This window comes from Bubalus kerabau, chromosome 8 (assembly GCF_029407905.1).
Source record: "Bubalus kerabau isolate K-KA32 ecotype Philippines breed swamp buffalo chromosome 8, PCC_UOA_SB_1v2, whole genome shotgun sequence".
In the NCBI taxonomy this organism is placed as follows: domain Eukaryota; kingdom Metazoa; phylum Chordata; class Mammalia; order Artiodactyla; family Bovidae; genus Bubalus; species Bubalus kerabau.
Window position 1 is genome coordinate 76,789,948 of NC_073631.1, and position 22,273 is coordinate 76,812,220.

The 22,273-nt window shown below is 37.6% G+C and overlaps 1 long non-coding RNA gene across 4 annotated transcripts in view; it reads left to right on the plus strand.

Moving 5' to 3' along the window:
- LOC129659369 (uncharacterized) overlaps positions 1-22,273 on the plus strand; it is a 241,901-nt gene that overhangs the window by 101,261 nt on the left and 118,367 nt on the right. The gene's annotated exons all lie outside the window — the stretch shown is intronic.

Here is a 22,273-nt window from a genome sequence, read left to right on the forward strand (position 1 = left end):
TTTATTTCATACCAGTTCAAGCTACTCAAGACTAATTCAAACCTGTCTCCCAGATGCAAGAAGTGTGAAGAACTACAACTTGCTGTCAGATGATTTTTATAACATCTCACCATCTCTAAATATTGTATACTGATGTAAGAAATAATACTACCCAAAATCTTTGTTAAATTTTTAGGTCAAGAAAATACATATGACATCGTATGGGTATATTGTGTGTGTGTGTGTGTGACACAGAGAGGTTTTTCTTTAGAATGATCCATTTGTGTATATAGGCTTCCCAGGTGGCTCAGTGGTCAACGTGGCCTGCCAATGTAGGAGACATGGGTCAAGAAGATCCCTTGGAGGAGTAAATGGCAACCCACTCCATTATTTTTGCCTGAGAAATCCTATGGATGGAGGAGCCTGGAGGGCTACATGACCATGGGGTCACAAAGAGCTGGACACAACTTAGTGACTGAATGCAAGCAATGACTCCTTACTGCTCAGTGCATATTTGTGAATACATAAATCTCCTTTTCTTATCACATAAATGTAACACAATGAGGAAAGGTATTTTAGCTTTCTTAAAGGAAAGTCTTACTGCTAAATGCTATGTTAAATGTTTTCACTCACTACAAGAGGAGAAACAACATGTTTGAAAAACAATACAGCAGTTCCTCTGAAACTATACTAAGGAGTCCCAGAATTAATTCAGGGGATAAATAACTGGTTATAAGGCCAAACCACAACCTACACGTTGCAACTAAAAAGTAAACAATCACTTCATTCACTATCTAACTTTTCCTTGTGAACTGACAAAGATCCATCGTAGAATGTAGTATCAGGGAACCTATTACATACATACCTAAAAATATTTATAGAACCTTTGATTCCTTTCAAGATGGATTTGAATCAGAATTTTTTAAACTAAAGGCAGTATATCTCAAAGAAAATATACAGATGACAAATAAATATATAAAAGATGGCCCACATCATATGTCACTAGGGAATTGCATATTAAAACAACTGTGAGGTATCACTGTACATCTGTTTGGTCAAAATTCAGAAGACTGACACCACTAGATACTCATAGAAATGTGGAGCAACAGGAACTCTCATTCAGTGCTGCTGGGAATGCAAAATGGTCCAGCCATTTTGGAAGATAGTTTAGTATTTTCTTACAAAGCTAAACATGCTCTTACAAAGCTAAACATGATCCAGCAAACACTCTCCTTGGTATTTGCTCAAAGAAATTGAAAACTATCATCCACACACAAACCTGCCGGGGTCCAGCCCCGGTGGATCCAGGGAATTCGAAGCGGGGATGGCGTCGGCGAGGATCAGGAAACAACTGCTTAATTAAACTTTAATTAAGGATATAAAGAGTAATAGAATAAGGATAGCTCAGTGAGGAAATTCAGTGGAGAAAAGAGGCTGAAATAAGGATAGCTCAGTGAGGAAATTCAGTGGAGAAAAGAGGCTGAATAATTCAGCCAGAAGGTGAGAGAAAGAACGACATGGGGAGACCAAGTTTTGGTGAACAAGGCCTGCACTTTATTTTTCAAAGTAGTTTTTATACCTTAAGTTATGCATAGAGGATAATGGGGGAAGGGGTAGAGTCATGCAGCAAGCCAGACTTTCTTCCTGCAAACTTATCATATGCAAAAGCTTAGGTGATTTGCATCATCTTCTGGCCCGGAGGCCTGTTAACATTTTAAGACCCTTTCTTCAGAAAACTTACTTTTCTCTAAAGGTGATTGGTCAGGAGCCACCCTTCAAAAGCATTAGATAAAGTTGCATTCCTACAGAGCAAAGGTGTGGTGGGCTATAACAAGAAAAAGAGTTAACTCAAGGGTCCCAGGTTACAAACATTAAAGCTACTACTTGCACCAATTATATTAATCAATACACTGCCAGGGACACAGCAGGTAAGGGATATGGAGACTTAGCAGCAAACATTGGCCCAACAAGTGAAAATCCCTTCACCAATACAATTTCTAATCAATCTTTTAACTGCTCAAAGGAATCTGTGTTTAGACAGTTTAGAACATCTCATGCCTCTCACAGTTGGGAGGCTCTGAACAATCACATTTGGCCGGAAAAACCTATTCAGGCAGGCTAGAGGATTTCCAAAGGAGTTTGTAGGTTGAAACACTGTCACACCCAGGAATTGTTAACTGGAGCTGTAAGCTAACTCTTTTTTCAGAGAGAGGTAGTGGGGGACAGCCCCCCTAAAGTCAGAGGTGTAGGTGAAAGCACAAAGCAGAAAGTAGGCAGACTCTGGTTTTGGGGGTAGATGCTCGAGAATTTCCAGGGGGACTCCTGAGGCTCGAGCCCGCCTTTGAGTATGCCGAGCCTCCTTCCTCATGACCTTTGCCACGGGAGGAGTTCCTCACGCTGGCTCCTGGCAGTGATAGACTTCCAGTTGAGCTATTCCAGATCCTGAAAGATGATGCTGTGGAAAGTGCTGCACTCAACATGCAATATGCACTCAATATGCAATATGCCGGCTCCCGGCACAAACCTGTACATAGATTTTTATACAAGATTTATTCATGGCTTCCAAAGCTTATAAGCAACCAGGATGTCCTTCAATAGCTGAATGGATAATTGAACTGTGATACAGTCTAGACCATGGAATATTGTTCAGCAGTAAATATGAATATGCTACCAAGGCATGAAAAGACATGGAGAAACATTAAATGCATATTACTAGGTGAAAAAGGCCAATCAGAGAGAATTACATATTGGAGGATTCCATTTATATGACATTCAGGAAAAGGCAAAATTATGAAGACTGTTAAAAAAAAGTCTGTGGCTGCCAGAGTTTTTATGTAGGGAGAGAGGTTGGAGGGAAGAGGGTAGTAAGGGATGATTAGGCAGAGCATAGTGGATTTTTGCCTGTGTTCTTGCCTGGAGAATCCCAGGGACGGGAGAGCCTGGTGGGCTGCCGTCTATGGGGTCGCACAGAGTCGGACATGACTGAAGTGACTTAGCAGTAGCAGTGGATTTTTAGGGCATGAAAATGCTCCATGTGATACTATAATGATGGATATAGATAAAGAATGGGTAACACCAAGAATGAATCGTAATGTAAACTGTGAACTTTGGGTGATTATCATGTTTCTGTGTAGGTTCATCCTTACTAATCTGCTAAGTGATTTTGGCAATGGAAAAATTTATATATGTGTAAAGGCCTAGAGTATATGGGACATCTCTGTACTTTCCCCTCAATTCTGCTATGAATCTAAAACTGCTCTAAAAAACTAAAGTGTTTTAGCAAAAATTCAGTATTTTGCCTTTAGCAAGGCAGGTACCTCTAACCGTGCTACCTAAAGTTGATATAATATAAAATAGGAGCAAACACCAAAATCATGAAATGATATGATTCACATATTATAATAAACAATAATGTTAATGACATCAAAAGCATATGCCTGCTAATCATATGAATTGATTTCCTTCTTTTGCTCTCCACTAGCACAATAGCAGCAACCAAAATCAAATTTACCAAAATCAAAAAACCAAAATCAAAATAACAGCAACCAAATTTTTCTAGTGTTATGCATTATTCTAAAGGAGTATCTGGTGAACACACAGATGTTCTTTCAAGTGAGTGTGAATTACCCTTGTTTGAGGCCCCAAAATATCCATTCTGATAAGTTTGCAACATTTGACCATTAAGAATGTATACTAAGGTGCTAATTTCTTTTTACCCATGATATGGCAGCCATTTCTTTCTACCTTCCTCTGCCAAAGTTGCAACATATTACATGTCCTGTCTCTCCTTGGGAAGTCTTGTGCATCTTTGGAATCAGTAAACACAAGTTTACTAGCCTCAGTTCTCTCATGAGTTCAATGAAGTCATGATTCAATAGATCATCTGGATTTTTCTTGGTACAAGTGAAGAAGACAGTCTTTTCAGTTTCCTACAAATTATGCATCAGCAGAAGTGACTTCAAATACATTTGTTCATGTATTTAATAGGTATGTACTATTCATTGCAAATATTTTACCACAATTTACTAACAATACTGTTGAATATTTTGTCTTTTTCCAAAAAGTTTTTTTTTACCATTAAGAAGTAATATTATAATAAGCACACTTATGTACACAGCTTACTTTTTATTTAGAATTGTTTCCTGAACAAAATTACTTGGTTAAAAGAGAATAGGGTCAAACTGCAGGCTGCTGGATTTGAATTATGTTCTGCCATTGATTGCATTATTTTCAGGTAGTTATTAAGCTCACAAAGCATTTTTTTTTTTTTAATTTTATTTTTAAACTTTACATAACTGTATTAGTTTTGCCAAATATCAAAATGAATCCGCCACAGGTATACATGTGTTCCCCATCCTGAACCCTCCTCCCTCCTCCCTCCCCATTCCATCCCTCTGGGTCGTCCCAGTGCACCAGCCCCAAGCATCCAGTATCGTGCATCGAACCTGGACTGGCAACTCATTTCATACATGATATTTTACATGTTTCAATGCCATTCTCCCAAATCTTCCCACCCTCTCCCTCTCCCACAGAGTCCATAAGACTGTTCTATACATCAGTGTCTCTTTTGCTGTCTCGTACACAGGGTTATTGTTACCATCTTTCTAAATTCCATATATATGCGTTAGTATACTGTATTGGTGTTTTTCTTTCTGGCTTACTTCACTCTGTATAATAGGCTCCAGTTTCATCCATCTCATTAGAACTGATTCAAATGTATTCTTTTTAATGGCTGAATAATACTCCATTGTGTATATGTACCACAGCTTTCTTATCCATTCATCTGCTGATGGACATCTAGGTTGCTTCCATGTCCTGGCTATTATAAACAGTGCTGCGATGAACATTGGGGTACTCGTGTCTCTTTCCCTTCTGGTTTTCTCAGTGTGTATGCCCAGCAGTGGGATTGCTGGATCATAAGGCATGTCTATTTCCAGTTTTTTAAGGAATCTCCACACTGTTCTCCATAGTGGCTGTACAAGTTTGCATTCCCACCAACAGTGCAAGAGGGTTCCCTTTTGCAGGGATAATAATATCTATGTTATAAAATTTTGTGATATGTAAATGAGATAATCCACATGTAGTTCTTGAGAGTAGATCATCATAAGCTAAACATGCAATTATGGTTAGTTATTATAAACCAATGATGAATCTTTTTGCAGACTCTGCAAATGACTTTCCAAAATGATTGTGGCAATTCACATTGTACTAACAATGCATAACAATAAAGTCCTGCACATTTAAGCAGTTGATTTTTTATTTTATCTAGGAAACACAGTTTTCATATGTGTATCGTATAGTATGACATGAGCAAATCACCAGAGTTTGTATGAAGACAGATATGAAATACTTGGGTTCAGATCCTGATCCTATATTTGTTACCAATGTGGACTTGAAAATTTTTCTTAATTTCACCACTTTTCACATTTCTTAGTCTTAAAAATGAGAAAAATAATAATTACTTTTAGTTGTAGCAGGCATTCGAAATAATATAAGTAAATTACTTTGCGGATTGCATACTCAAAATGAGATTCTCACCTTTAAGCATACGTTAGAATTACTGGGAGATCTGAGGATGTTCAGTTGCATCCCAAACTAGTCTCATCAGGATTTCTGGAGGAGGGTTGCAAATATAGGTATTTTTCCATAGCTCCCTACTGGGTGTTACATCCTTACCCATGTTATAACAACTAATATGTATAAATGATTTCACAATTTATAAATAATTTCATTACCATAATTTGATTTGACTACTATAAAAGCTTTGTTTATATTGAGAATTCCTACATATTTAAAAAAGTAAGTAGATTCTGAGCTATGATAGCTAGCAAATTTGACCCAAAGTCCTTTGTCTTGCTCTGTCTTAGACTTAGTGTATTGCATATATTGGCTTATATGATGGTCCTGAATCTGTATATATCTCTTGCTACATTTATATTGTGTATGGAAGAATCTGTAGCACAAATTCTCCATACCAGAGCCCGTCAAATTCTTTTACAAAATCTTTGAAGGTAATGCTCAGGATTTTATTTCCTTCCTAGTTGGTGCCATGATCTTATATACACAGAATATCATCACATTGCTCATAACCCTGCTTTGTCTGTAAAAGCATCTCATTTTTTGTTTATGAACACCAGGAACCTAAGTCCATAGACACTGAAAAAAGCTAAGTCCATAGGGTCGCAAAAAGTTGGACACGACTGAAGCAACTTGGCATGCATACAAGAGGAAAATCATTGAATGGGGTTTTGGAACAGGAGACCTTTACACAGAATCCAAGAGAATAGACTTGTTGATGAGTAAAGAGGTGGTTTTCTGGATTCTGCCTTAATGCATAGATCAGACTAACAGGCACTTGGACATAATTCCAAAACCAAAGAAATATTTTTTTTGCATAGGTGAATAAACTAGATCTCTCTTTTTCTCTAAGCTACTGTGTGCTAGTCTGTGCACCATTAAGGTAGCCTAAAGAAAGGATTTTTGCAAAGCTATGTCATATGCCACTTGCCAACACTACCTACAAAGCTATAGTATGCTTTCCCTGGCCCCTCTATATATTCTTGATTGTAACTTGCTCGTGTGGTCCAATAAGTTTTTGCAGCTCAGTTCTGATATTGATTTTGTATCACAACCTCTCTTAAATTAAGAAAAAGGTCTTTTTCTGGACTGCTGAAAAATTATGTTTGGGGCTCTTTCGAAGATACATGGGATTCCAATATACTGGTTAAAATAAAAATATTGGTGATATCATGATATAGCTTAAAAGAAAAATAATATCCACTTAAAAGAAATAATATATCTTTGATAGAAAATAATACATCAACACCACTAACCAAGATTTAGCGTATGTAATGTAAAAGTTCTAACTGAATTTATGACCAACCTAGACAGCATATTAAAAAGCAGGGACATTACTTTGCCAACAAAGGTCCATCTAGTTAAGGCTATGTTTTTTCCAGTGGTTGTGTATGGATGTGAGAGTTGGAATATAAAGAAAGCTGAGCAGTGAAAAATTGATGCTTTTGAACTGGGGTGTTGGAGAAGGCTCTGGAGAGTCTCTTGGACTGCAAGGAGCTCCAACCAGTCCATCCTAAAGGAAATCAGTCCTGAAAATTCATTGGAAGGACTGATGTTGAAGCTGAAACTCCAATACTTTAGCCACCTGATGCAAAGAACTGACTCATTTGAAAAGACCCTGATGCTGGGAAAGATTGAGGGCAGGAGGAGAAGGGGACAACAGAGGATGAGATGGTTGGATGGCATCACTGACTCAATGGACATGAGTTTGAGTAAACTCCGGGAGCTGGTGATGGACAGGGAGCCCTGGCGTGCTGCAGTCCATGGGGACACAAAGAGTCAGACACAACTGAGTGACTGAACTGACCTGATAACTATTTTGATAGTCAGCTGCCATAGGTGTCCTTATATCCTTTTTGGAGATGTGATAATATTATGAAACACCAAAGACACAGGCAAAAAAAAATTCTGCTGTTGATTAAGTTTCTTTTACATTTGAACTTAATAGTGGTACATTGAAAATGAAGACTCCATATGCTATAGTATATATTTTAATTACACTTTTATAAACCTGAGTGAAATATAATTAAAATGCACTTATTATAGAACTATAATATGAAAAGTCTATTATATTCAGGCACACATTATAGAAAATGTAATTGATTTCTTAACCAAATGAGGAACTCTTCTACAAAATCAAGAAAACAATTTGTTTGCTGGGTAGATTTATTAACAGTTATTCTTATCCTAGGTTAAACAGTTGAAAAAAGTAAAAGTTTTATAAGATAGCAGTATTAATAAACATACAGCGATTCTGCTTCCTACCCCCAGAATTGTTTTTACCCACAGTTCACTTCAGGAAAAGCAGGTTGACTGTACTGTTTATTTTAATAGTTCGCACTCAATATATATATTTTTTAATATAAATTTATTTATTTAAATTGGAGGCTAATTACTTTACAATATTGCATTGGTTTTGCCATACATTGACATCAATATATATCTTAAATGTACCTTGTGGGTATTGGCTCTGATATTTCATGCTGGTACACTGTAGTACGATTATCACAGACCAAAACAAACAAACAAACACGAGACAGAATTCAAGATGGTGCTCCATAACATGTCACTTCCAAAAACATAAAGTTTCCTTTAGTAGGAACATAATATACTTGTTATTGTGGCTAAATTCTCTTTAATAAGACAAGAACAGTCTGCATCCAACACCATCTACAATTAGTTATTTAAGCTGTACCTAGACAAGGCAATTATTTAAGACTAATACAAACAGAAAGATCTCTTTTTCTTCTCTTTCACCCTACCATTAAAAATCCAGAGAAAGATTAATAATCCTTCAGCAAAAGTTTTCCTAATGAGTCAGACCCTCTTGGTTAAAAATGTTTTGATGAAATATTTAAGTATAATTCAATAATAATAATAATAAAAGCTAGCATGTATGTGTGTGTGTGTGTGTGTGTGTGTGTAGAGAGAATGTATATATGCTTCCCAGGTGATGCTAGTGGTAAAGAATCAACCTGCCAAAGCAGGAGATGAAGGAGATGGGTTTTAATCGCTGGGTTGGGAAGATCCCCTGGAGTAGGTATTGGCACCCCAATCCAGTATTCTTGCCTGGAAAATTCCAAGGGCAGAACAGCCTGGTGGGTATAATCCATGGGGCCCCAAACAGTTGAGTATGACTGAGCAACTGAGCACACCTTGTTAAATATATAGAGTATATAAGCAGTTTTCTTTAAAAAAAAACAAACAAAAAAAAAAACAGAGCAATCATTTGATTTAAAAATCAGATTAATTACTTTCATTTGATAATAAAGTAAGATGAAACTAATTCCATGCTCAAAATAGATTAAATGATGAGGTTAGGTTTCTCAGGAGAGAGATTCATTTATCAGTATTATAACTTCTAAATCCATAATCTTTGCATAAATATGTTAATCAAATAGGCTGCCTGTATTTTTCAGCATAGATGTGATATTTTACACTTGAAATTTTCCAGTAAGTATCAAGCAAAATATTGCTGGTCCAAAGTCTCTAGGAATAATTTGAGTTCAAGTTTTTACTTTCCTTTCTAATACCTGACAATTTATGATATGGACTTTACCCTGGAAATTTCCTCATTATCTCTAGAATGTCTGCCTCAGGGAGCATGGAGTGGCTAACTCAGTCTACTGTCAGTAAATTTCCAGGATTTCGTTGTTTTCAGAACAATGTTTTGTGTGTGATTTAGTCAGTGATGATAAGCATGCTAATTCAACCTCCCCAACATTTTTGGCGCCAGGGACCAATTTTGTGGAAGACAATTTTTTCATACAGCGAGGGTCTAAGAGATAGTTTCAGGATGATATACACATTACATTTACAGTACACTTCATTTCTAATCTAATGCTGTCACTGACCTGACAGGACAGACATACCTGTCTACGGCACGGAGGTCAGGGACCCCCACACTAATTGGTCACTTTGAGGTCAGAATACTAAAAATGTAGTCAGGTTCCAAAATTGATATTACAGTCTCTAGAAAACTTGCTGTATTCATAGAATCTGGTAATCTCTGAAGAGATGATGGCATCTTTGAAGCCAGTGAGGGGATGGCTAAGATCTCAGAAGTGAGTTGATAATTCCCAGGGATTCCACAGGACATTTTCTCTTCCCTCTAGAGACTCATAAGCAGAGGAAGAATATTATCTGTAAAAACTATCAGTTTGTCCTCAGCCAAGGTCATGAGCATTTCAGCAATAAAGCACCAGGCAAATGTACTGTATTCTGCACATTTTAATGTGCTAGAGACACAGACATAATTTACTTGGCAATAATAGCAAATATCACAGTCAGGGCAGAAGTACTTTCAAGGAGATTGAATCCATGCTCTGCACAATTAAGCAGTGCTACCCACCCAGTGAGGGTGCTTTATAGTGTCTCATATTTTCATAACAGCCAGACTGTTGGTAAATTTAAATAAAAAGTTTAGTGCCTAGAACAGTGACTGACCCAGCTAATGAGATGTTAAATCAAAAAGAAAAAAAAAAAAAAGACAGAAGGAGAGAAGGAGGAGAGAAAGGAAGGGGAAGGGAAAGGAAGAGAAGAAAGAAAAAAGATAATGTAAACACAAATCACAATTACAGTAAGACATAGAGCTAGATAACATAGTGATTTAGACTAATCCAAAGCTCTGCTTTGATTTACAAAAAAAGAGAACAAAATCTATGAGATAAGCAGCAATAAATGTGTCCTGTGGCTCTTAGGATATAATTTTATAGTAGCTTTGCTATAGGGCTTTCCAGGTGGCTCAGTGGTAAAGAATCCACCTGTCAATTCAGGAAATGTGAGTTCAATTCCTGGGTCAGGAAGATCCCCTGGAGAAGGAAATGGCAACCCACTCCAGTATTCTTGCCTGGAGAATTCCATGGGCCGAGGAGCCTGGTGGGGCTACAGACCATGTGGTTGCAAAGAGTTGTACACAACTTAGCAGTCAAACAGCAACAGCAACAGCTTTGCTACTGTTTCAGACAAAATGCACAATATTTTTTACTATATTGTTCCCATAGAACTTTAGCCAAAAACAAGTTGAAACTGTTCAGTAGCAATGGCTAGAATTGCCATGATGAACCCAAGTTTGAAAACCATGGTATAACGTTAAAAACCTAGCATTTTAATATTATTATTAAAGGCTTTTGCCAAAAAAGAAAAATGGCACTTTTGCTTGTAGAAGTATTTTTCAGGTTAGAGGATAGAAGGAAGGGAGTGAAGACAATAATATTTTTTGGGTGCCTAGTATGTGTCTTGGTGCATTCTGTTTTTATGTACACTAAACATCACCTAGACAGCATATTAAAAAAACAGAGACATTACTTTGTCAGCAAAGGTCTGTCTAGTCAAGGCTATGGTTTTTCCAGTAGTCACGTATGGATGTGAGAGTTGGACTATAAAGAAAGCTGAGCACAGAAGAATTGATGCTTTTGAACTGTGGTGTTGGAGAAGACTCTTGAGAGTCCCTTGGACAGTAAGGAGATCCAACCAGTCCCTCCCAAAGGAAATCAGTCCTGAATATTCATTGGAAGGACTGATGCTGAAGCTGAAACTCCAGTACTTTGGCCACATGATATGAAGAACTGACTCATTTGAAAAGATCCTGATGCTGGGAAAGATTGAAGGCGGAAGGAGAAGGGGACGACAGAGATGAGATGGTTGGATGGATCACCGATTCAATGGATGTGAGTTTGAGTAAACTCCAGGAGTTGGTGATGGACAGGGAGGCCTGGCATGCTGTAGTCCATGGGGTTACAAAGAGGTAGACATGACTGAGCAACTGAACTGAACTTACTGAACATCACAGTGATTTTGCTAGACAGGCCAGTTGATAAAAACTGAGATTCACAGAAGTTTTCTAACTTTTTGCTACTAGATGAGATAAGTGGGATTTACCTTTAATTTAATTTTTCCCAGATATGTTGAATTATTATTAATGGAACTGCCATCTGGTCACCAAACCAAGATTAACCAAAAATATTTTAATTCATGCAAAGTGTTTAGTGCAATAGCTAACACAAAGGAAGTTCTTTATAATGTTTAATGATGATAATGATCATATCAGAATTTTCCTTTGTATCCAAGTAGTCCTACACATGTCTCTGTATTATCTGCCTAACATTCTCTATTAGTTCCTTTCTTCAGCTCTGTATTCTAAAGCCTTGATTCAAGCTCATGTCATCTCTTCGTTTGATCATAAATATTTTCAAATGATTTCTTATTTAAAGTTTTGCCACCTCTTCCCAAAGCTACATCCATTCTTCATATTGTTACCATGTTTTTTCCAAAATGAAATTTATATTATTGCCTATCGCTTAAGATCCCTCAGTCATTCTCAGTAGAAGGTATGAATCCTTCTTTTCAGGGTATATAAATTGTCCTATCATATATCTAAAATATAAAAGCTACTATTTACTTACTTAACACATTATGCATTATCTCTCAACATTTCTATTTCCCAATAGCCAAGTTAAAATTCTTAAATGGTATAAATAATACTGTGCTATCTGACAACATGCCCTATTTTTAATTATTAAACATTAGCTCTCATCACTCCCATTTAGCTCATACTGTAGGACCCTAAAATTCAACTATCAGTTTCTTAGGTCTCCCAGAATATATCATGGCTTCGTGCCTTACACTGGTACCTTTGACAATTAACTTATTGAAGGAAATGTATACTTACATATAAACATTATTGTTGTTCTGTTGCTAAGTCATGTCTGACTCTTGGACTGAACCCTATGGACTGTAGCACACTGGATCCTCTGTCCTCCACTATCTCTTGGAGAGTGCTCGGACTCATGTCCATTGAGTCAGTAACATTATCTAACCATCTCATTCTCTGCTGGCCCCTTCTCCTTTTACCTTTAATCACTGCCATCATCAGGTTCTTTTACAAAGAGTCAGCTCTTTGCCTCAGGTGGTCAAGGTATTGGAGCTTCAGCATAAGTCCATCCAATGAATATTCAGGGTTGATTTCCTCTAGGACTGACTGGGTTGATCTCCTTGCAGTCCAAGGGACTCTCATGAGTCTTCTCCAACATCACAGTTCAAAAGCATCAATTCTTCGGCACTCAGCCTTCTTTATGGTCCAGCTTTCAAATCTGTACGTGACTACTAGAAAAGCTATAATTTTGACTATATGGACTTTGGTCAGCAAAATGATGTCTCTGCTTTTTAATATGCTGTCTAGGTTTGTCACAGCTTTTCTTCCAAGGAGCAAGCATCTTTTTTCATGGCTGCAGTCAGCAACCACAGTGATTTTAGAGCCCAAGAAAATAAAATCTGTCACTGCTTCCAGTTTTTTCCTATTTGCCATGAAGTGATGGGACCAGATGCCATGATCTTAGTTTTTTGAATGTTGAGTTTTAAGCCAGCTTTTTCACTCTCCTCTTTCACCCTCATCAAGAAGCTCTTTAGTTCCTCTTTAGATCCAGCCCAGCATTTCACATGATATACTCCCCATAGAAGTTAAATAAACAAGGTGACAATATACAGCCTTGTCATACTCCTTTCCCAATATTGAACTAGTCAGTTGTTCCATGTGAAGTCCTAACTGTTGCTTCTTGACCCACTTAAAGGTTTCTCAGGAGACAGGTAAGGTGGTCTGGTACTCCCAGCTCTTTAAGAATTTTGCACAGTTTGTTGTGATCCACACAGTAAAAGGCTCCACGTAGTCAATAAAGTAGAAGTAGATATTTTTTTCTGGAATTCCTTTGCTTTCTCCATGATTCAATGTATGTTGGCCATTTGATCTCTGGTTCCTCTGTCTTTTCTAAACCCAGCTTGTACATCTGGAAGTTCTTGTTTCATGTATTGCTGAAGCCTAGCTTGAAGAATTTTGAGCATAATTTTGCTAGTATGTGAAATGAGCTCAATTGTATCTTACTATGAGCTCTTCCAAAGAGTTATAAAGAGGTAGAAGGGAACAAAGACCACGAGGGTGAAGTTCATGATACTTGAGAATCTGAGTTGTGTCACATTCTTTGATGATAGAAACAGGTTCTGTGCCAAATTTCAGGCTTTACCCTATGCAGGCTGCTTAATGTTACATAGTGTCTGGAGAGGAAATACATGCAATAGCACTCAGGATTCTCCAATAAACAAAAGCCAATTTCTGAAGAGGCAGACAAACTAATTCTGGTATAGTCCATCTCTTGTGGCTTTCAGATAATCTTGCAGATTCTAATGATATCTGGCTCTCATATGAGAATAGGATATCTTTGTACCTTTTCTAACAGGGACTGCACAGGTTCTATCTCTAAAGATAATAACAAACTTTAGCAAGATGAAACTATAGTCTACAATGTTGCATGGAGCCCTAGAACCAAGACTGATTTTTATCATCTCCCTCTTCCGCCACCCATTCAAGATTTCTCTCTTCCTTTGGCATTACTTTCTCTCATCTGGTTTGCTTGTTTGCTGAAATGACCTAGATATTAAATTCAAACTGAGTGTCTAGTTTCTCAGTTGGGCAAATATCATAGTGGTCACGGAAATATCAAATGATGTCCTATTGAATCACCTGGGTTCCTGATCTACTTTTCCTTTCTCCAGTGCATAGTTTTAACTATAGGTCTCTCTGGTAATCAAAGTCAGTTTCCATTTCTAGTAAAGTAACTCCATTTTTGTCTACTAGTATCTCTGCATGAGAAGCCAGAAGTAATCAAGTGATAGTTTCAGCTATCAGCAGAGTAAAACCTTCATTGTATTATCTGGTGGAAGTACTTCCCCTGTGCCTTACAGAGAATCAAGGCCTTTATCCAAGGTGAAATTGAAGATTTGGAAATAGAAAGATTAAAATCCATGAATAAGGTTGTTAACTATGATAGAGAGGTCAGTCATTCCTCTTGTACCCATAGGTTTTAGATTCATCTAGCCCAGCTGTCCAAGACACAGATTCATATATAGGTCATTGATTTAGATCATATAGCACATCCTAGAAGATAATATTCAGATCTTATTTTCAAGCTAAGCTGATACAACAGTTGTATCTTCAAAAAACAGCTCAAAGCATCTATCCATCTGGTTGCTTCTCCAGTAGATCTTTTGGTCATGTATCTGTTAATATAACATCTTTCTTATTTAATGTTCCTTGAACTAAAGCAGTATTATAGAATATTATGACTTAAAAAATCTGATATTTTGTATAATCTTAGGTTTAGGTGTGGGTGCTAGCACTGAAAATAGAAAAGACAAAGGTTTATATGGAGAGTATGTAACTGGCGTAGTAAAGAAATGGTGTTCTCTCCACCATGGTGGAAATGGTCCAGTGTAATCAGCCTGCCACCCGTTAATATGGCTTTATGGAGGAATTGTACCAAATCAAGGGTTCAACGTCAATCTCTGCTGCTAGAGGTCTGGGTGTTCATCAGTGGCAGTGGCTACATCACAGTAGGTAGGGAGCTCATGTTGCTAGATTCATACGTAGTTTCCAAGTATGCCACTATGATCAGTCGGTTCACAGATCCATTCACACTAAAATGCCAGGGAGTAACTTCCAGAGTTTCTGTCCATCTGATTGTTGAGAGTTTACTCTATGGTGGCTGCTTTCTGGTAGTCATTTACTCATGATACAAAGATCTGAAGTCTTTCTGCATATTTATATAGGTTTATCCACATACTTTCCCTTCTTTAATACTTCAGTAATTTTTTCTCATACTTCTGACCAACTAAACAAGGTATTAATTTTTATCCAGAAGTTAATGCATTATCTATATCTATTATGTTTCTTTAGTATGAAGTGGATGTTCAAGCATCTGGCTCACAGATCTAGCCACTGGAAAAATATTTCTTTACCTGTGGTTTACAAAATCACACTTTAATGGGATTATAATCTAGCAACAGATTAATTCCAGCTAGTATCATCATCATATTATGTGAAATTACTCAGTGTCCCATTGTCTAGTCTCTACTAGAGCACAGGATCTGCAGCTTAATACATTTCATTTAATGAGCATTTTTATTTAAACAAAACACTACTAATCTCCAATTAAAAGATAATGTCCCAGACAAAATATTAAAGATACATCATATAAAGGAAAATATAACATATCAAAATTTATGGGCTGCATCACAATCAGTGACAAGGAAACTTACAGTCCAAAATATAAAAATTGTAAATTAGAAAATAATCTAAACTTCTACATCATGGACATAGAGAAGAAGAGCAAAATAAAAGTAAACCTAGCAGAAAGATAAAAATGATAAAGGGCAAAAGTCAATTAATTTAAAAACAAAAAACAATAGAGAAAACCAATACAACAAAGATCTGGTTTTTTTAATCAATAAAAGTGACAAATGTCTAGAAAGACTGAACAAAAAAGAGAAGGAGAAACACAGTGTACCAATATTATGACTGAAACAGAGGATATCACTGCTACTGTTAAGTCACTTCAGTTGTGTCAAACTCTGTGTGACCCCATAGATGGCAGCCCACCAGGCTCTGCCATCCCTGGGATTCTCAAGGCAAGAACACTGGAGTGGGTTGCCATTTCATCAAAAAGATGAAGACTTCCCTGGTGGTTCAGTGTTTAAGTATCCACCTGCCAATTCAAGGAATATGGGTTCCATCCTTGATCTGAGAAAAGTCCACTTGCTCCAGAGCAGCTAAGCCCATGTGCTCTAAAACCTGTGAGCCACAGCTATTGAGCCCGAGTGCTGCAACTACTGGAGCCTGTGCACTTAGAACCTAAGCTCCTCAACAAAGAAACCAACACAATGAGAACTCATGCACCACAGTGAAGAGTAGCTCCTGCTCATCACTTCTAGAGAAAGCTTGCATGCAACACTGAAGACCTCACACCGCCGAAAATAAATAAATAATTTTTTAAAGATATGAAAAGTTCTATATATGTAAATTTGACAACTTAGATTGAATAAGTCTTTCATTAAACTACACAAATTACTATAACTCACTTAATATGATTGAGTAAATTTAATTCATATAGCTATCATTCATTCCCCCAGAAAAAAATCTCTAGACCCTAGATAGTTTCACTGGAGAATTCCTCAAACTTTGATGAGATTTTTTAACAGTTCAGTTCAGCCGCTCAGTCATGTCCGACTCTTTGCGACCCCATGAATCACAGCACACTAGGCCTCCCTGTCCATCACCAACTCCCAGAGTTCACTCAAACTCACATCCATCGAGTCGGTGATGCCATCCAGACATCTCATCCTCTGTCGTCCCCTTCTCCTCCTGTCCCCAGTCCCTCCCAGCATCAGGGTCTTTTCCAATGAGTCAACCCTTCACTTGAGGTGGCCAAAGTACTGGAATTTCAGCTTTACCATCAGTCCTTTCAATGAACACCCAGGACTGATTTCCTTTAGAATGGACTGGTTGGATCTCCTTGCAGTCCAAGGGACTCTCCAGAGTCTTCTCCAACACCACAGTTCAAAAGCATCAATTCTTCAGCACTCGGCTTTTTTCACAGTCCAACTCTCACATCCATACATGACCACTGGAAAAACCATAGCCTGAACTTTGTTGCTTTTCCCGTGATCCAGTGGATGTTGGCAATTTGATCTCTGCTTCCTCTGCCTTTTCTAAAACCAGCTTGAACATCTGGAAGTTCACGGTTCACGTATTGCTGAAGCCTGGCTTGGAGAATTTTGAGCATTACTTTACTAGTGTGTGAGATGAGTGCAATTGTGTGGTAGTTTGAGCATTCTTTGGCATTGCCTTTCTTTGGGATTGGAATGAAAACTGACCTTTTCCAGTCCTGTGGCCACTGCTGAGTTTTCCAAATTTGCTGGCATATTGAGTACAGCACTTTCATAGCATCATTTTCAGGATTTGAAATAGCTCAACTAGAATTCCATCACCTCTACTAGCTTTGTTCATAGTGATGCTTTCTAAGGCCCACTTGACTTCACATTCCAGATGTCTGGCTCTAGTGCTACACATAGAAATGTTCTAAACCCCAGAGATTCTCTACAATTTAAAAAGATCCCAAATGAAAAAAAAAAAAAAAATCCCAGTATGAAATAGACACAGATTATGATGAAATTCAGGTCTAGGTATATGATCATAAGGTTATCAAATCTTCATGGATATTAAATTAGCAGCCTCTAAAGGTTTTTGATGTTAATGCTAGCATCATGATAGAAAAATTGATTAGATTGGGAAAATGCAAGTGGGTAAACCTGAGACTCTTCAAATTCTTCTTACCCCTCCTGCCTAGTACAGACAGTCCCTTACCAATTACCATAGCTTCCCCTTTGCATGGAGATCCTGAGAAGACCTCACCTAAGCACATGTCCAGTAAAATACTGTTCTCCTGAAATCCATCACCACCTATTGCCTCCAGACCAATAACCAGAATCAGGTTTCAGCACATTCTAAATTGACTGGAAAGCAATCCTATAAATGTAAACCAGGGCACCTCAAAATATGAATCACCAGCTACTGAGCACATATGTGTGGTCATGGATCATAAAGAGCAGCAGATGAAAAGATAAAGCTAAGCAGAAGAGAATTTATTCAGGAGGGTATTTAGCCATGACTCAGGATATGAAATATTGGCAAAAATAGCTGTAAATTTACCTAATAATTTTATGGAATGGCTCCTTGAAGCCTGAGCATGACAACAGTCGACAGTGAATGAGATTGAGATATTGTACATTTATTTGACAGATTAATGAAGAAGGACTCAGAAACCTTAGGAGTTGGAAAGTTAGAATGAATTGATTCTGTAATGCCTAGGAAAAAACAATCTTTCTATTTCTATGAAATGAGCCCAGAAGACATTTTAAAATTATTATTGATATGGTAGTTTGAGCATTCTTTGGCATTGCCTTTCTTTGGGATTGGAATGAAAACTGACCTTTTCCAGTCCTGTGGCCACTGCTGAGTTTTCCAAATGTGCTGGCATATTGAGTGCAGCACTTTCACAGCATCATCTTTCAGGACTTGGAATAGCTCCACTGGAATTCCATCACCTCCACTAGCTTTGTTCGTAGTGATGCTTTCTAAGGCCAACTTGACTTCACATTCCAGGATGTCTGGCTCTAGGTCAGTGATCACATGATTGTGATTATCTGGGTCGTGAAGATCTTTTTTGTACAGTTCTTCTGTGTATTCTTGCCATCTCTTCTTAATATCTTCTGCTTCTGCTAGGTCCATACCATTTCTGTCCTTATCAAGCCCATCTTTGCATGAAATGTTCCTTTGGTATCTCTGATTTTCTTGAAGAGATCCCTAGTCTTTCCCATTCTGTTGTTTTCCTCTATTTCTTTGCATTAATCGCTGAAGAAGGCTTTCTTATCTCTTCTTGCTATTCTTTGGAACTCTGCATTCAGATGTTTATATCTTTCCTTTTCTCCTTTGCTTTTCGCTTCTCTTCTTTTCACAGCTATTTGTAAGGCCTCCCCAGACAGCCATTTTGCTTTTTTGCATTTCTTTTCCATGGGAATGGTCTTGATCCCTGTCTCCTGTACAATGTCACGAACCTCATTCCATAGTTCATCAGGCACTCTATCTATCAGATCTAGGCCCTTAAATCTATTTCTCACTTCCACTGTATATTCATAAGGGATTTGATTTAGGTCATACCTGAATGGTCTAGTGGTTTTCTCTACTTTCTTCAATTTCAGTCTGAATTTGGCAATAAGAAGGAAAGTTATGACCAACCTAGATAGCATATTCAAAAGCAGAGACATTACTTTGCCAACCAAGGTTCATCTAGTCAAGGCTATGGTTTTTCCTGTGGTCATGTATGGATGTGGGAGTTGGACTGTGAAGAAGGCTGAGCGCCAAAGAATTGATGCTTTTGAACTGTGGTGTTGGAGAAGACTCTGGAGAGTCCCTTGGGCTGCAAGGAGATCCAACCAGTGCATTCTAAAGGAGATCGGTCCTGGGTGTTATTTGGAAGGAATGATGGTAAAGCTGAAACTCCAGTACTTTGGCTACCTCATGCGAAGAGTTGACTCATTGGAAAAGACTCTGATGCTGGGAGGGATTGGGGGCAGGAGGAGAAGGGGAAGACAGAGGATGAGATGGCTGGATGGTATCACTGACTCTGAGGACGTGAGTCTGAGTGAACTCCGGGAGTTGGTGATGGACAGGGAGGCCTGGCGTGCTGCGATTCATGGGGTCGCAAAGAGTCGGACACGACTGAGCAACTGATCTGATCTGATCTGATTGATATGGTAAAGAATGCCTTAATAAGTGAAACATCTGAACTTTGAAGAAAGAAGTGATGGCTAGTGGCTGCAGTCCAGAGGCAGTAAGAAGTGTTGCTATGTAATTAGGTGCTGACTCTCAGTGGGAAGGATGGGAATCCAGAATGGCATAGCTTAGGGAGCAGAACTTATCTGTGAGAAATAAGGGAGGCATAAGTACTGTACTAGGCAACAGTGTTTCTTCCTTTTGAAGACTAAGATAATAGCTAATAAATCATGACATTCTTAGGAATTTGACTGATATGTACCTGATGAGTCTATTCCTCCATTTATATAACAAAACAATTAAATGCTGGCAAACAGAGTGGAAATTATAATAATCTCAGAGTACATGAAATTTTAAAACGCACTATGCATTTTGATAATCATTAGTAGAATCCTCCTTTGGATGACTCTTAGGGGAAAAGTGTGTTATTTTATACAGAAAGATGATTTTTATGGTCATTAATAAATAATAAAAATTTCTCAAATTGTTTTTAATGGTCAAGTTTAAGGTCTCACCAATCTATTGAGTCAACTGAAATCATTTTGAAAGCGTTCAGTATATTAAGAACAATGGGATTAATAAAAAATTATTATTGTTTAATATATTTAGGACAGGCCTACTGTACAGTTAGCTCTCATTTGAGAACAAATACAGCCCATCAGTGCTGTGGACAGTGATCCACAGAAACAGCAATAAAAGGTTCATTTATCCTGGCATCCGACAAAGTTCAGGTTTCAGTCTCCAAGGGGAAACCGACACATTTGACTGTTTACCTCAACTAAACTGAACCAGAAAAGTAAATCTGCTTTGAAAATACAGTGTTCTCAAGTTGAGTCTATGTGACATAGATTATTCTTGCTCTTCTGGACAATCTCTGCTGTCACTGTACTCTAGTAACAAGGGGAAGGGAGAATGGCCTGAAATCACATCTTATTCATAGACAGACTTTTAAATCATATTTGTCAAGGGCTTCACTATGTTACCTTTAGAAATTGTCAGGCATATTAATTTATACTCACATATGAGGCTAATTGAATAACAATCTAACTAGCCATTGCTGACAGGAACACTAAGTTTGTACACAAATGAGACCAGTGTACACAAAATAGACCAATTGTGGGAAATCCCTAGGTGTGGGAGTTTGTGTCCCTGCTCTCAGTGTTCTAGTTCACATTTATGGAAATGGAATGTTAATCGACTTGGGATTATGGCTCAGTAGAAATGTTCATCTCTAATCAAGAGTATAAAGTGTATTGATACTTTTCTTCATTATTTTCTTTGTCTCCTCTCAGATAGGATTTATAACTGGTTGATCATTCTAAAATGTTGAAGTTAGTATCCAGAGAGGAAATAGAAATACGATATACACTAGAACACATGAAATCAGCATGTGAAAATATGATCAGAATACTATAAAATATTCTGGTCAAAAAGACTGTAGCCAAAGAGATGTCAAAAGCAACAGAATCCTGTGCAATTAAATGTAAACTGCATGAAAATCTAATAAAAATTAAATTGTTAGCTCTGTAGTAAGTTGAGAGATTGACTTTAGTTACTGTTTCTCTTAGTTTTGCAAATTGAAGCAAAATGAACAATTTGTGCTGGGAAATTCCTTTGTGCCACTAGATAGAGAAATACTACACCATGCGAAAAATCCCTGAAGTTAATTTATTACTTGCTCAGCTGTAGCCTGAAGAGGGATGTCAGGATGAGCATCACGGGCTTCGAAAGTCTTCTCCAAGAATTCGAAGCATCGTAAGACAAAAACTCACTCAACCCAAACAAAGTTCTGTCAGACATTTGAACTTTGTGGCAGCAAGAAGCAAAACATTTTAAACAACATCTGTGCTCTGTAATTGACTCAACCTTAATGGAAGATACTAACAGAGTAAAACACCAAGGCAGGATTTCAGCAAATGGCAAGTTATTTCATAAAGAGCTCTGCTCAAGATAATTTATAAGAAAGAGGAAGGCTTACTTAAAGCTGCCACTTAGGATTGAATGAAGTCAAATCAATTTCATAGTTCCTTTAAATTTTATTGATGTTTCTTCCACTTTTGTATTTCACAGAGTTGAAATAACAAAAACATCTCTAAAGTGCCTCAATTTTAAATCCACTTTAAACTCAATTTTTATCTTCTTAATTTCCTTTTTAAGAGAAAAGATTTGTTTCCATTTCAGGGACTCTGAATACAGCAGTAGAAACCATTGTACTAAAGAGTGTTCTGACAACTTTTGGTATTTAACTGAAGTGTGGGCAGAAAGTCAAAGAACCTGTTCTTCCTCTGTGAAGGTATAGATTATAATATTTGGCACTTGTGTTTAGGGGTGAAGAAGAAAGGAGGGCTCTACATATTATGTATAAAGCAAGCTGTGCTGGAGAGTATTGCAGCAAGTTGTATGGTGGAGTCTGTCACCTGATTTGGCTCTGCTCTAGGCCCTGCGGACCAGATCAGCTTTGTAGCCCAAAGTTTTCCACATTTCCATTTGTCACCATTAGGCAATCATTGTCCTGCAACTGATAAATGCTACTCATTTTCCTTTACTTGTAGCTTCAGA